Genomic DNA, 16,642 nt, shown 5'->3' with positions numbered 1-16,642 from the left:
CGTTTTTCGTGGACGTCCTGAGCGCTGCCGGTCACTAACATTTCCAGTTGTCCGGAATCGGTTTAAAAGTCGACATATGGTGGACGGATGCACATGAAAGTGTTCAGCGACATCTTTTTGTGAGCAACCAGCGGTTAGCATCCCTGTAGCCCTTTGACGTTCATTTTCGGAAAGTCCTGGTCGTTTCCCCATTTGACGTTTTTGCAATTTCTGACGGGTTTACTTTTACACGCGTGCTCGAAAGGTTTTTCAAGAAAAAAATCCTTCCCGGACCGTGTGCGTTCGAGCATAACCTATTGTTTTGTTGAATTGTCACAACGTTGGACGACACGATTTCAGCGCGTCAAGTTTAGAAAACAAGTTTGTCTTTTGTTACCTTTATCTCTATTGATTTCAAGTAGAAACAAAACAAAACAATTAAGAAAATATTTTAAAATTATACCTTTGGAAAAACAATTGCTAAACTTATTTTGCTCAGTATATTTTTATCAAAATTCATAGTGATACAATCTGTGACTTAATTTTCTGACCTTGACCTTCCCTATGACCTTGACTTCATATTAATTCTGGTTTTATAGAGATTAGGAAAAAACTCATTTTCGTCAAAACTCATGCACTGATGCATATTGGTGGGAGTGTAACAGGGTTTCTGCATTTGATGTTGAATGAATTAAAACACCTGTTAGGGTTCGTTCTGTTTATTGTATAGTTAAATAACATTGCCCTGAAATATATAACATCAATATTGAGAATATCATCAAATCATTAAAGTGCACAATGTTATACACGATACTGCATAAAGGGAGATAACTCTTACATTCATTATACGTAATCCAATACCACCTTTGAATTATATTTTGTGCATGCAATTAAAATACTTAACAATATATATATATATATATATATATATATATATATATATATATATATATATATATATATATTACTATTAAAGCTTATAATATCTTCATAGACATTACATACTTTTTGTAAATAAACAATAGATCATAAAAACAAAAGCATACCATTCTCAGGGAATAGGCAAGCTCCCGCATATAAGTGCAGAGTGCAAAATATCTTGAAAAAGAGTGACCAGAATAACCTAGAATATTTGGAGGGAATTTGACAAACCAATAAAATGCAAGAACACAAAACTTAAACCCAATACATATAGTTTATAAAAAATAAAGAAAACATTTTACATTTTACCCTCATTTTGTTCTTTAATATTAAAGGTTATTAAGTTCTTGAGAATACTCCATACATCAATACATCTCCGAGTTTTTACCATACTTACTTAAATATGTATAAATTTGCTAAATGACATAATTAACTTGAAACAGTGAGACTTAATGCAGCTGTTATATGGGATGAATCAATCTCGGACTAAAAAAGAAAGGTGCATTTTTTTATGCAATGTTGCAATACTAAGGAATGTTCTTTGGATGAGGCATTCATGTCCTATGGAAGTTTTTCTAGTTATTTTTGTGACATTCTTGTACAGTTTATGAAGACTTCTAGTACATTAAAGGCATTTTAAAACCTTAACTTGTTCACTTGACAATTTTATGCTTCTCTACAATATTTTGGAGGAGCTTAGAGTAACCTTATTTTCATCTAAGCTTGTATCTTTATAACTGAAGTAGGTTTTCATCATGCATTCAATATGAAGCAAGATGTCAACTTTTTCTACAGAAAATATGCACAATGCTGCAAGGTGCAGTTGACCTGAACATGTTTATTTGGGTAAATGATTTTAGTACCAGCAATAGATTGTGTACTCTTAGGTACATATTTATATCCGTATAAACTAGTACCAGGACAATTGGTAATCCCTTAAAAAGTGGTGTATTTTAAAAGTAAAACTGAACATCCTGATAGGATGATTGAAATTGCAATTGGCCAAGTTTTTATATGGGTGCAAATCCCATCAGAATGGACAAAGCAAACTAGAATATATTAGCAAGGGAGCTAAAGTTGTGTTCAAAGTTTTATTTCTAAAGTGTAAGCTTGACAAGCAAGTGTAATCCACGGTCAGAATATTCAAACATATTAATTAGATAGTAATCAATTTTTACAATTCATCTTGGTTTAAAAGAGAGTATAAATTTTGCTGCTCTGAATAAGTCTATCCCAAGATTTTCACTTAAATCTAGAGGGTTTACTGATGATGTTAGCCTTTCAAAGATCAAATCCAATGGTGTTGGCAAACCAGGCATTTGAAATGTTTCTTGATTATCATGCAGTTCCTCGTCAAATGATTCATGGTCTGGTGCTTCTTGGGGGTCTATTCCAAAGGTCTCGATATCTGATATATGAATGTCATCATTCAACTCAAAAACACAATTACCAACAGAGTTTTGCCGATTACGGTTGATCATTCCATTGATCCACATTTTATATGGACTCCAGTGGTGCTCAGTCCGCATGCTATGGCAGTTGTATGCATTTTTGAACTCTGTAAATGCCACATTAATTCTTGGAATGAATATATAGTGAAGACAAAGCATATCTATGTGATTTTCCATATCTAGTTCACTTATGCTTTCAAGATAATAAAACAGAGTAATATGTTTGAATTACAGAGTAAAACACATCTCTCCATAATCTATTTCAGAATTGTGTATGGACCTTCCTGCAATAAAGCTGCCACGATTTCTTCCTCTGGTTTGCTCCATATACCTGGCAACCTCAACATTCTCGGAACCTTTATCCCCCCCGACTCTTGAGGGTAAAGAAAATGTTTCAACGGCTTTCATAAACAGATTTAACACAGTTTCAGCAAAGTTATTGTTGGAACACTTTAAATAAACAATAAGTCGACTAAATCCATCTATACCACCATGGGTTACCATTTTCCACCTTATGAGTTTGTGGTGCCCATCGATATGCCATAGTGCATTTGGTCCAGGAACACTGTATGCCCTCCTATAGGTCATCAGACCCCACCGTAATGCTGAATTATCAGGATCAAGTGCTCTCAAAACTCTTCGAACCCTTCTGTGTTGTACAATTATGCCATTTGATCGTAAATGTCCAATCACTAAAGAAACCCCACTATGAGGATGCTGGTCTTTTATGTTCTTTATTATTGTTGACAATTCTTCATCCCCAATTTCTGTGTATCTTTGAAAATCCACTTTATTTTTCAATCTCCTCCACAATGTGGTTCTATGAATTAGAAAGATCCTGGCCACTGCCACTTCCGTATATTTAAACCCATGGTTCAATAAATAAATCACTTGCTCTACGTTTATAAATGCTGTAGGTCTGCCTACATGTCCTGTATGCAAGACCTCCCCTGCACCATTCACAATTGCTGGGACACTGCATCGAGGAGATTGAATGTCTTGCATAATTTTTCTTACATAACTAAAATGATCCAGAAGAATTTCCACAGATTGATGTAAATCTGGTGATGCCTGGTTTCTAAAGGATGGATGTGATTCAATGAATGATAGGGTATTAATTGCTCCTCTTACTCTTTTCTGGCCAAATTCAATGTCATCATAAGTAAATCCGTCTTTCTCCTCAAAAAACTCTAACAACTCCAAAAGGCTATTGAAGAATGCTATGAAATCTCCTTCCATTTCACAAATATCTCTGTCAGCCATCCCTAATCTGAAAAGTATCAACTGAACAATAAAGTGACCACTGTGATTTCAAATATTTCACCATGTTAAAGGGGTTAGGGTTATAAAATTGACCAGTTTTTCCATAGGTTCCTTAAGAGACCATAAAGATGGTTGGATATGTGGAGAAAAAAATGCCCTTGTTTCGACAAATAAAGTGAAAAATTAAATTACCATTTTAACACAATTTTCTTTGATATTCCATTATTATTTGTTGCTCATTTTTATAATTGCTAGCTGTTAATGACCATCATCTATGAGAAAATATTAATTAAATGTCAGCTAAAACATGTTTTTTTTTCTACTTTTATAGTTCTTGTCCTGTTCATGTCCTTGTTTTATATGTTTTGTGTATACCGTACGGAGGAGGAGGAGGCGGAAGCGGAAGTCGCACTGGTGGAGGAGGTGGTGGAGGAGGAGAGAAGACCCCACAGAAATCCACGGATGCCGACCTGTGCCAGTACCCGTGTACTGCGCTCGACCAGAAATCGATAGAGTTTTGATGAAAAAAACATTAACATTCATTATTCATGCGACCTTTATTGGTCCTTTTTTAATTTGATCAAAATGCCGTTATTTTAGAAATATGACATCATAAAGTTCACGTTTTCCCCGCCATTTTAGCATATTTTGTATAAAACTGCTTATTTTCAAGCAGTTTTTCTTCCAGAAAATATAGAGCGCAGCCTAGAACAAACTTTATATTTTTTTTTTACCAAAGATGTATCTATCCAATACTAATTAGTGACAGAAAAATTATGTATGTTCTACACTGCGCACCATGTTTTCCATAAGAAAAAACATCAAGAAACAAGATGTGTTTGTAAAACACTGATGCCCCCGTATGGCAGCTTATGGCAAAGGTTAAAGTTTCTCAAATGCAAAGCAAAATCCAGGCCAAAAGATAAAAAATGTTAAATTTGAAAGCCCTAGCTGCAACTGTTCAAAAGTTAAGGCGAAGGTTAAAGTTTTTTAAAAGTAAGTAAAACATCAAGGTCAAGGTCAAAGTTGTTGGTATCCAAAGGAAGGTCTTGTCACAAGGATTACATATGTAAAGTATGAAAGCCCTAGCACCAACCATTCAAAAGTTATGGAAGGTTAAAGTTTTTCGAAAGTATGTCAAACTCCTATGTGAAGGTCAAAGGGTCAAAGTGGTTGGTATCCAAAGGAAGGTCTTGTCACAAGGATTACATATGTGAAGTATGAAAGCCCTAGCATCAACCATTCAAAAGTTATGGCCAAGGTTAAGGTTTTCAAAAGTAGGTCAAACTCCTAGATCAAGGTCAAAGGGTTAAAGAGGTTGATATCCAGATGAAGGTCTTAGCACAAGGAATACACATGTGAAGTTTGAAACCCCAAGCACCAACTGTTCAAAAGTTATGGCCAAGGTAAAGTTTTTCAAAAGTAGGTCAAACTCTTAGGTCAAGGTCAAAATTGTTGGTTTCCAAAGGAAGGCCTTGTCACAAGGAATACACATGTGAAGTTTGAAACCCCAAGCACTAACTGTTCAAAAATTATGGCCAAGGTTAAAGTCTCATAAAATTTTGCAAAAGTGGGTCAAACTCCAAGGTCAAAAGGTCGAATATGATTGTACCCAACGAAAGGTCCTGTCACATGGAATACACATGTGAAACATGAAAGTCATAGCTCCAACCAATCAAAAGTTATGGACAAGGTTAAAGTTGACAACAGACAGACAGATAAACAGACAAACAGACAGACAGGACAAAAACAATATACCCCCGGGATCTTTCGATCCCGGGGCATAAAAAAAGCATATTTTTGGCTTTTTTTGTTAGATAGCAAAAATAGCATTACTTCTCATGTCATTTACAGCCAGTAAGTGCATATAAATGTGAAAAATATATTGGAAATATTTCTAATATAATCTCTTCTACAAAATAAATATCAGTTTAATATATCTGAATATCATTCTAAAATGTTGATTTTTAGGAGGCCAAATTTGGCTCTTATCATATATAGTCCTTTCTTTATTATCATTGATATTAATATACTTGTACTATATTTTATTGTTTTCTTCTTTTGCGGGTATCCCCCCCCCCCCTCTTCTTCATCTCGTAAAAAGTTTAATGTGTATTTTTGTTGTATCGATTTTTTTTTTGTAATTTTTTCATACGTTTTACTGTGTATGTTTAAATCTTTCTTTTTCCTGAATATCTTTGTTTTCTTTTTTTAAACTTAATGGCATGCACAACAATTGATTTATGTACAACGTGATCCATGGACATGCAGTAACAACTATTACTTTTAATTTTTTTTCATGTCATTTACTAGTTACACGTTTTTAAAAGTAGGAAAGCACTCGTCTTTCGTTTCTGTCATTAATTCAAGTGGGCATTTAAATGCTGACGCAGTTCAAATTTTGCTTATAAAAAGATTCAAATGATTCCGTTTTTTTATCTATTTTCGGAGGCAATCCTACCGAAGATATCTCCCAGTTTTTTCCCGCTTTTACAATATGGCTCAACAACTGATTACAGAAATGTAAGTCAATCTCTCTCTCTCTCCCCTTTCTCTCTCTCTCTCATGCTTCGAACTGGTTAAAAAAGAGCAGCAATCTTAGAGTTCCTTCGATTGATTTACAGGAGTAGGTATTTTTTTTTTGTATGTGTGTTAATTTTTTTTTAATTACAAGTTTTCAATTATAACATTGTTGCGTTTCCTCGATTCCAGCATTGAAGAACCTATTAATATCAGCTCCGTCTCTGATCTTACACCTCCAAGTGGGTATTGTTTAATTACTTTCTTTCAACAGAAAATCTTGGTTTTTTTTATAGATCAATTTTCTTTACAAAATAAAATATTAAGTACCCCCCTTTACTTTTTTTGTAGATCACCGACTGTTGGATCGTTATCAGCATTATCGTCATCATCATCTACTCAACAGTCTGCTTCTTTTTCGGCTACTTCTAGGTATACATTTTCTTAAGTATTAATATACGTCCAGGACAACGGATTTGTTTTTTATTTATTATCATCACCCCGTCGTCATTTACCCAATTTTGATTTCTTTTTACTTTCTTTTTTTTTAGATCTCCTACACCGGTCTCCTCTAGATCTACTTTCCCGGAAATAACATCTCCTTCTCATAGGTATTTTAATTTTAGAATTTTCCCGCTTTAATTTAAATATTCATTTAAGTTTGTAAATCTATTATTTTGTCTTCTTTTCTTTCAGTCCATATTTTTCACAGACTGATGATGAAATCCTTGATGTCAATTCAGGTCCTTAAAATTTCGTTCTTTACAATATGCAGAAAGAACACGACCGATTGACAAGAGAACTGGTCTCGAAAAAAAGAATTCAAGAAACTTTAAAGAAAGAGTTAAATGAAATTTCTACAGAGATTGAAAAGATATCCAAAAACTTAGATAGTGTGCAAGAGGATCTGAAAGAAACATGCAAAAAATTAAATTTTAAATAGTAAAATTCCCTTACTTTTCAATGGCTGCTGTCCAGCGTTGGTATTCATTGTTAGACCGTATTTTCCCTGTTTTATACCTATTTCTCTTTGACCAATACATCATCTTTAAATAAATTTCGTGATTTTACAAATGTACATGTGTTTTTTTTCGTGTTTTGTACTTGTTTGTTCCATAGTCTGCACGTAAAACACTTTCCTGTACATTGCTTTTTTAAATTTGTTCTTGTTCGTTCCATAGTCTTCATGTAAAACGCTTTCCTGTACATTGGTTTTTTTTTATTTGTTCTTGTTGGTTTCATAATGTTCATGTGAAACATGTTTCTGTACATTCGGGGTAATCCCCAGTTTATTTCAACAGAATAAAGGAATGAACGAAGCTATGAATGATTTTGAAAATTTTCTATAGTTATAAGAAAAAAAGGTACAAATAAAATCATAACTGCAAGAAATATATATAGCAATATATATATATAAATATGTGTGTGTGTTTGTTTATAAATGGGGGTAATCAATTAGAAAGGGGTGTTTGGGTTAACATAAGTAAACTATAAAAGGAAAAACATATAAAAATTGTTTTTATTCTTGCATTGTGTTGAATGGGGGGGGGGGGGGAACATGGATTCTACTTCAGCAATTAGCAATTTGATGGTTACGGAATGTGAGAAGGAACTAAATTGGTCTGACAGAGTTTCTGGGAAGAGACATATCGGGGCAGTGATAGATCATTTATAGTATGATAATTGCAATTATGACACTCGTATCCGTAAACACTGTTATTCTGGAGAATGAACGCGAGGTAAGAAATACACCAAATGCACTGGAAATTCGAAATTGCAATCAATGGAAAAGCAAAAATATAACAACAGTACAACTATCGTGTCCTTACAGCGACAGATTTCCAATGTGCGAAGACATTTATGTGCTTATTTGTGAAAAGGAAAAAAATCGTTCATAGATATTCGACGTTTTACAGGGCATAATGCAACAGCGGAAGGAATTCATTTAAATCACAATCAGTGGTTACATTTAAAAACATCAAATAGATTCTACCGTTCACGGTAGCTCAGTCGGTAGAGCGCTCGCTTCGTGATCGGGAGGTCGTGAGTTCGAATCTCGGCCGCGACAGACCTAAGTCGATAAAAAATAGGTAGCAACTCTTCCTTTGCCATGCGCTCGGCACTTTGGAGTGAAAGTTGCAGGTCTTTCGGATGAGACCTTAAAAACCGAGGCCCCGTGTCACGGCAGGCGTTGGCACGATAAAGATCCCTCACTGCTCAATGGCCCTGAGTGCCGAGTAAAGGTCAAAATTTGAAGCCCTTCACCTGTATATGTTGACGTCTCTATATGAGTGAAAAATTATCGAATGGGACGTAAAACAATATACAATCAATCAATCAAATAGATTCTACAATTAAAGAGAGTACTTCAGAAGAAATTGTCAGATAAATGGCATTCTTTGTATACATATTATATGAGATGAATAAAACGCATTTATGTAAACATAAGATGATGTTTCCTTTTGCTTGATTATTCACATGATGATGTTCAATGCATAATTATACAAGAATAAAATGGCGACACTTCGCATTCCTAAAAAAAGTGGGAGGAGACAGTTGAAAAATTAATGAAATAGCACCGAAAAGGTCCGCTTTAGAGTAGGAACCCAAGAGAGAGAGAGAGAGGAGGAGGAGGAGTTATCGGTCACATTAAAACTTATTTAAGAACACATACACCATAACTGCGAGAGGTTTTATAAAATTAACGTTGGAAGTTGAAAATGGAAATACTCTATTCTGCAAATACTCTATTCTGCAAATCTGGGCAATGATAGGGATATAAGAGTCTGTAATGTTGATAATCGAAAAGTAATTTTAATCGAGAATTGGAGGGTGATGCGGATAGTCAAAGAATTGCAATAAACAACAACCAGTGGACAACTTTAACATTGTACGCTAGATATGCAACTGAGGCATTGCGAGCAATGCATGAGGGTGCTAAAGAAATTAATTATATGGAACACTTAGGAGATGACAATAATGCATATGTATCAAGATTCAGACTTTATTAAGAAATATAGTAATGCCAACAAAATGATAAAATATGTGTTCCATTTGACTATGTTACAACAAGGAAAGAGATAATAATAAAAGATATATTAGGAAGTGTATTCTGTATCGTCTTTTCTGTTTTTAACAAATTTAGTGAGCAACACGATTTTTCTTTTGGATGTACATTGTGAATGCCCCGTCTTTTTTTTTTTAATTCACCAAGTTAGTTAATTACCCTGTACAACGTCTGTTTAATAAAATTTTACAAAAAGTTCTAAACAGCCATTTGATCTACATTACGTCGTTAAATTGACTTCAGATTCTTGAAGGTTAAAGGACAATTGGATACAAGTTTTATATAGTCATTGGCACATTTGATGAGTATTTTATATTGTAGAGTTGGTGTTGAAAAACACAGACCAACAGAAAAAATGAAGAAGAAAAAAAAACAGACTAAAAAAACACACAAAATCATACTTTATTATTCATATTGGTGATAATATATATATATATATATATATATATATATATATATATATATATATATATGACGGTATGTCTATACACAGAAAATTATTACTGATGACGACACATAGGACATCGCTGATTTGGTGTTGGAAAGTCCCTTAAAACACTGTTTACAACAAGAATATTGATGACATTGTAGACGTTTTAAATGACATTTTACGTTATTTTCCAAACAAATGGGACATTGTTTCACTGTTTTGAGTCTAGTAAACTCTGCCAAGTTTGGAATTTTGAAATAGTACTCATTGAAACAACCAAGTTCCTTGAAGTTACCAACTCGTCTAACTTTTTTTACATACTCCGTTCCAGATACACGAAAAATTTATTCGTATGGATCAAACCAAAGAAAATAAAATAATCGACACACATTTCGTTTCTGTCTTTGATATTTAAAAGGAATATAACCTTCATCACGGAATGTTTGAAAATAATGCTTCGAAGTAGAGCATATCATGTAGTTTAAGTTCTATTTTTTTCATACATATATCTCATATCTATATCGTTATAACGTAACGACTCTTCTGTTACTGGAGAAAGGTTGTGTGAAAAATACCAATTTTTAGACCACTTTTGCGTTTCATCTTTCGCCATTTTCAGAGTTAAATGTTGTCATTTTCTTTTGGTTTAAACATGCCTATTTTATAAATGTAGACCCCTCCTCTTGTGTTATACGTATTTAGATTTAACCTCTTTCATTAACCATCGTCTAGGGCTATATCTAATCAACCAATCATCTTCTGGGGCTATATATTTTATTTATATTCCCCTCCCCCCTTCTCCACCTCCTCTTGGGTCTCTGTCTATTATCACTTTATTCTTGCGCTATATTTGCCCAACCAATCATAATCGTATGGGGCTATATCTGACCAACTAATCGTCATTTGGGGCTATATCGGTGACTCTTCCCTCTTTCGGGTCTGCATGACAGGAGGGGTATACAGCCTAAGCAATCATCACATGGGGCTTTATCCGAGACTCCTCCCATCTGTGACCCCCCCCCCCCTTTTTGCTTGACAGCTGGGCTATACAGACCCCTATGCAGCAGTTATACAAGACACTGTATCATAACTATTGAAATTATCGTAACATTTATTGGTACTATACCCTCGAAAGTGTCGAAAAGGCGTTAATAAATGAATTTATAATCTACCTGCATGGCTTGTGCAGACACGACTTTGTTATCACTATGATCTTATCTCTGCATGCGAAGAAAAATCAGGAGGAGGGGGTTACGAATGTAGTTTGTTTTCATGACACTGAAATTCTAGAGATTTAAACTTACCTAAACGACAGTGACAGTTCTGGATTTCCTCTACATTTCAGATGCTCGTTGACTATCTTGTCTGCATGTCATTATGGTGACGTCATATTTGATTTTGTTGGCAACGAAAGGGAAGCAAATCCCAAATTTGAACTTATATTTGTATAAAATTAAGATAGTGCGCAGAATTTTACCATCGTAATTTTTTGGCATGCAAGTCGCTCATACAGAGTTTAATTCTTTGGCAAAGAAACAAGTTGGTAAATCAATGCGCACTTGGCAAAATATTGAATTGTTTGAGAAAATTTGAAGGCTTTTTTCCGGAATTTCTGATTCCGTCGAAGTTTATCGCATGAAAAGAAGCATATCGAGGCAACAATTTTAAAAACCATTATTAAATTTTAATAATTTATATATTTAACATTTTTTCTGATACAAAATATATTTCAAAAGTACAATTTATTTTGGGGTAAATTTGAGGGCGTCATGTTACATCAACTGAACCAACTTCTTTGGACGAGTGATAAATATGACGTTCAGATAGATACTAGGGCTGTGTGTCTAATTAGTACAGTTAAAGTTCACATTTTAGATGCACGTTTTATTATGGGGGATAGATTCATTAAGTGCTTCGGAGAATGATCTTTTCTCTATTGTTCAATTTTTATTAAACATTCTGACAGATTCACATGTTAGTATTAGTATTAATATATTTATTTATATATACATGTATATACAAAGTTATATGTATGATTCTTTAAAATGCATTGATTTGTAAATTTCACAAATATTGAATATTTCAAATGTACATATTTATCTGTGACCTAATTTAATCTTTGTAATTTACATGTAGGTAGAGGGCGTAATAAGTTTTTAGAAATTGTGCCTAATCCCTTTGTAATTAAAAACTACAATAAAATATGTCCAACCCAATTAATACAGTTTACGTATTTTATTAACCATCGCATGTATAAACAACATGTAGTTCTAAGGGGGAAATCATGAATAAATCATGTTTTATTATTTTTTAATTAGTTATGAACTATAAGATAAAGAATACTAGTTCCTGTCTGATTTATCTATGTGTGAAGTAAATAAATTGAAATTATTAATAAGATTTTCGGTTTTCCGTTCCGTTCGGTGTTTTAGCAACACCCGCTGAGCACAGGTATTCCGTGGCTGTCTCTTAAGCATCCTTACGGTCAAGATCTAGTGAAAGAAAGGTGCCCAGAGATTTCTCAAATTTGAGATACACATTCTTTTAATGTTCGAATATAGCATGGTAAAATAAGGTGTATCCGGACATAATTTTGGGGTAAACTCATCGGAAAAACATATTATGAACTGCCTATTTTCAGTGAAAAAGGAAGAAAGTCTGGTATAAATATGGGAGGGTTTTTTCATCTCAGACAAAGGAAATGTATAAATATTACCTACAGTCTCTCAGAAAACGGTTTTTTATATCTTCTTGATCTCTACTTTAAAATGATATTAAATGGAATAAGGGTATCGGGGTTACATTTGACATGATTTCAAATTGAATTCCATAAAAAAGCTTTATTTTTTACATAATTCTTTTGAAGCCGTAAAGTACGGGAAACATTAAGTTTAAACATATTATGACGTCATAATGAATCTAGCACCAAGAAGAAAGTCTGAACTCATTTACTAGATCTTGACCTTAAAGTACAACTTTTTTTTAACATTAACATAGATATTGATACACTTTTAATTATGTATGTAAGCTGCAAAACCTCGGATAGTGTGATTAAGGCACTAACTTAATATAATATGTAAATGTAATAATATGCATGCAATTGAGTGCTGCAGATAATAATAATATATATATATTTCTATATTTGTTTGTGAAGATGGACATTTCTTTGTTGTTTAACGTCCATCTCGAGAATTTTTCACTCGTATGGAGACGCCACCACTTGCCGTTGGGGAGCTGCAAATTCTGACCTATAATCAGCACTCAGGGCCATTGAGCAGTGAGGGATCTTTTTCGTGCCAGCATCTACTGCGACACGGGACCACGGTTTATACCGTCTCATCCGAAGGACGGTCTCCACGTCCAACAGTGGGATTCCGACCTGCGACGTAAGGATTAACTCCTTACTCCGCATCTCTGGAGGAAACGCTCTACCACTGCGCCACGCGGGCGATTCTCCAGCTGGAAACGACAGATGTAAAACCTATCACCAAGGGAAACTCTGCGCCAAAGGAGGAAGAGTTACATGAATCATCCCCAAGCCAATGACCTAGATGAATGGACCAAACACTGAAGCAGAGTCTGCAGAAAGTGGCCCACGACAATCCAGTCGACTGGCCAAAAGTACATAGATCTTTTGCTTCCACAGGCTACTCACCAATCTACCCACGGGAGCTAAGGACAGTGGGACACACATCAAAACCAAATTGATCCCTACACAGAGGTAAGCTTTTCTAAAATTATATTAAATCGTATAAAAAATTCCATCGACTGCAGAAATAAAATTCTCCAGGAAGCAGCGGTCATTTCCCGTGCCCAGGAGAAAAGCAGAAGACCAACTATGACAAACGCCACAATATAGTAAGTTGGGGACAATTTCCAGGTCACCAACCTAGTTCTACTACAGAACCTGGTGCGGAAGACGAAAATGGTAACGGGATGAGGAAAAATGGCTGGGTCCACACATCATTTAAAAAAAAAACCCAACCAAATCTGGTATAATATACCCTCATGTCATCCAATGGCACGCTAATCAAACGTCATGGTGCACAACTGAAGCATTATGAAAGAAGTTTGACCACATCAACTGTTTCTTCTTTGCAGGGCCAAGAACTTGCTAACGAGGACCACCATGATTCCGGCCACCATGTCTTTTAAAGAATTTGCAAGCATCCTCATCCCGTTCCCCAGTCGCCCGCGTGGTGCAGTGGTAGAGAGTGTGCTTTAAAGTCGCAGAGAAAGGAATTGATTCTTATGTCGCGGGTTCGAATCAAACTATTTACTTACGGAGTTATTTCATACTAGTACAAAGGTAAATGTTTTGAAATTACAGATGTTTAACCTGTAATTCATCCCAAACGTAATCTGTGTTCTGTTATTTTATTCGCTAAGTGACTTAGTCTTGGCCAATCAGGTTGGCATTTATTTTTAGTAAATCATTGGCTTACTCTACCTATAAATAGAGCTACTAATGAAATTGAATACATTCACTCTGCTAGGGACCAAGAACTGAAAGGTTCGCTTCACAAGAACTTTGTGTTTGTTTTCTTTAGAATGTGTTTTTATTCATTTAAAATGTAGGTTTACCAAAAGTCGAGTCATTTTTTTCCGGAGGGGGGGGGGGGGTGATCAGTGTTGAATTAGATTTCCCTTACCTTATTTCAGTTTATATATATTAATATATACTTAGGTTATTCCCGTGTTTATTATTAACAGGGGCCTACATTCTTGGATGTATGGAAGCTGTTTAGTGCAGTTAATACTTTTTAGTCGCATTCTCCGATGGATGCGCCAATTTTTCTAGGGCTATTATTAAAACACGACAACAATTATTTTGATTCGCACAGCACTTTCTTCAATTCAAACAAAACTAGTATGGACAAACCAATCAAATCGTGTTCTTGGGTCAGACGAAGAACAAGCCCTTGTCCACGCAGTTATCTCAGCTTTTACTGAAGCTACCCATCTACTCTGCAAACGTCATCTTTATCAAAATACAAAGCAGAAGCTGATTGGTGACTGCGTTGAGAAGGTCGACAGGCAAAAGATTTTTGGATGATTTTTGGAAGTGACGGACTAGTCAATCCCGACGATAGTTTCTACTGACATAATGACATTCCGATGACATAAAAGACGCTTCTAGAGAGTTATCAACCCACAACCCATTATGTACTGGGTTAGTAGAAAAAGCGTGGACAAAAAGAAAAACAATTTTGAGTCTGTCAATCATATCTTGAAGCAGACAATAAATAAAATGCTCTCGCCTGTGCCGTAAATACAGTGACATCTGATATCATTTGCGTTCAAAGAGATCGAGATGTCTAGCGCATATAGAGCCGATAGAGAGCCGAAATCTCCTCGTTTCAAACGGATTCACCCTCAACAACACAAGTGTCTCCGTGTTTGATACTAACTCTTTCTCTGCAGGGACAGAGAAACCATAGAAAGAGGTTGTAAGGGTCACAGGGGAGTTCCTCTTCCTGTATAGGATTCGTGTGTAATCAACATGCTGGAAAAGCTTGATGCTGAGCTCACTTCTGATAAAAATAAGAAAAAAATCCGCAACCCTACCACCCTTAAAATGACAAACTTTAAATGGAAACCGCTTTTTGTATACGAAGCAAATGCCTTATGGCAAAGTTCCTACCAAAAAAAAAAAAAAGTGAATGCTTAAGTTATTTTTCGGTCTGCAAATGGATCGTTCAAATGCCTGGGTGTGATGATAAATCTGCATTTGTTGCTTTCAATACAAATCAAACGTGTGATCCATTTAAAGTGTACAAATCTAAATGCACAACCTTATTCACGTGTAAAATCAAATGCCACCGCTACAACTGTTACAAACTTTGTGAACATACAATTGCGACATCATTTTATTGTAATTCATTAAGAGATTACATACAACAATATAAGAAGAAATACAACAGAAACGAAAGAAATCTAACAGGAATTTCCCTAACAGGAATGCCTATGAATAGGGGCCAGAAACCAAAGGGAACCTCAATTAGGAAAGATAGAAACAATAACACTTTTGCAGAAGTAATGGATTACGCTATTTCAGAAAAAAGTAATTTAGAACAACATTTCATTTCATATTTCTTGCTGGTTTGGCGAAAAAGTGCTATGAATGCGGACAGCAATTTTCAGACAAGTTGAGAACTCCACCATATGACCTTGGTCTAAAGCGTTTTGATCACAGGAAGTATCTAACCCCTAATTCAAAGACACAGAAAGTATCGGCATCATTACAAAACACCTATTACCACCTGAATTCTGATTGCTGTCGAAGACAATGTCCAATGTTTGAAATGTGCCGTGATGTCATTATTCACTCTGAAATATTTAAATTATCTGTTGCACACAAACATATTTTATAAACATTAAAAAATAATTAGTGATTAGATTCAGTAAATAAACTGATTATTATATTAGAGTTCTGAGCATTAATCGGTGTTCTTTTTTTTCCCTAAAAAGAATAAGAGACAGGCAACATGATCTATAAAAAAACAAAATGAAACCCAAAAATGACGTGTAGATATGAAAACCAAATGAGGGGCATGCAGCTTGTGCTTTTGATTTAAAGGACAAGATATGGTAATGGCCGAATCTGGCCCCTTATTTGATGTAAAAATCAGAACACAGTTAAAACTGTGATAATTTGTAGTTAAGTACTTAAAAATGATGATTGTTTTAAACCAGCACTAATTTTGATTCAAAGCTTACACGGAGGCCACAAGAGGGTGCCAAATTAGGACATTTTCCCGAATTTCCTCAATTCTGGTGGAATTTCGTCAAATTTGAGATACTTTTCACTCGGGAAACATAGAACACAAGCTTGCCTATCTGAGATTTTTATACATAAGATGCATCTGATACTAGTGTATGAAATATATAAAGTTTGTAGATAGGCAAGCTTGTTTTCTATGTTTTCTGAATCAAAATGAGCCGTAAAATCGATGAAAATTTGCATAAAAATGAGAAAATTCGGAAATTGACATATTTTGTGACCTTCCT

General features: G+C 34.8%; 1 long non-coding RNA gene across 1 annotated transcript; it reads left to right on the top strand.

Moving 5' to 3' along the window:
- Nucleotides 1–4,153: 4,153 nt before the first annotated feature.
- LOC133179770 (uncharacterized) lies at nucleotides 4,154–5,541 on the top strand. The gene is made up of 2 exons (XR_009720151.1): nucleotides 4,154–4,449; nucleotides 5,408–5,541. It is a non-coding gene; the product is annotated as an uncharacterized LOC133179770 (long non-coding RNA).
- Nucleotides 5,542–16,642: the final 11,101 nt, after the last annotated feature.

This window comes from Saccostrea echinata, unplaced genomic scaffold (assembly GCF_033153115.1).
Source record: "Saccostrea echinata isolate AGI-Se365-2 ecotype Australia unplaced genomic scaffold, CSIRO_AGI_Sech_v1 ptg000005l, whole genome shotgun sequence".
NCBI classification, from domain to species: Eukaryota; Metazoa; Mollusca; class Bivalvia; order Ostreida; family Ostreidae; genus Saccostrea; species Saccostrea echinata.
Note: the sequence above shows the minus strand (reverse complement) of the source record. Positions and strands in the feature narration are given on the sequence as shown.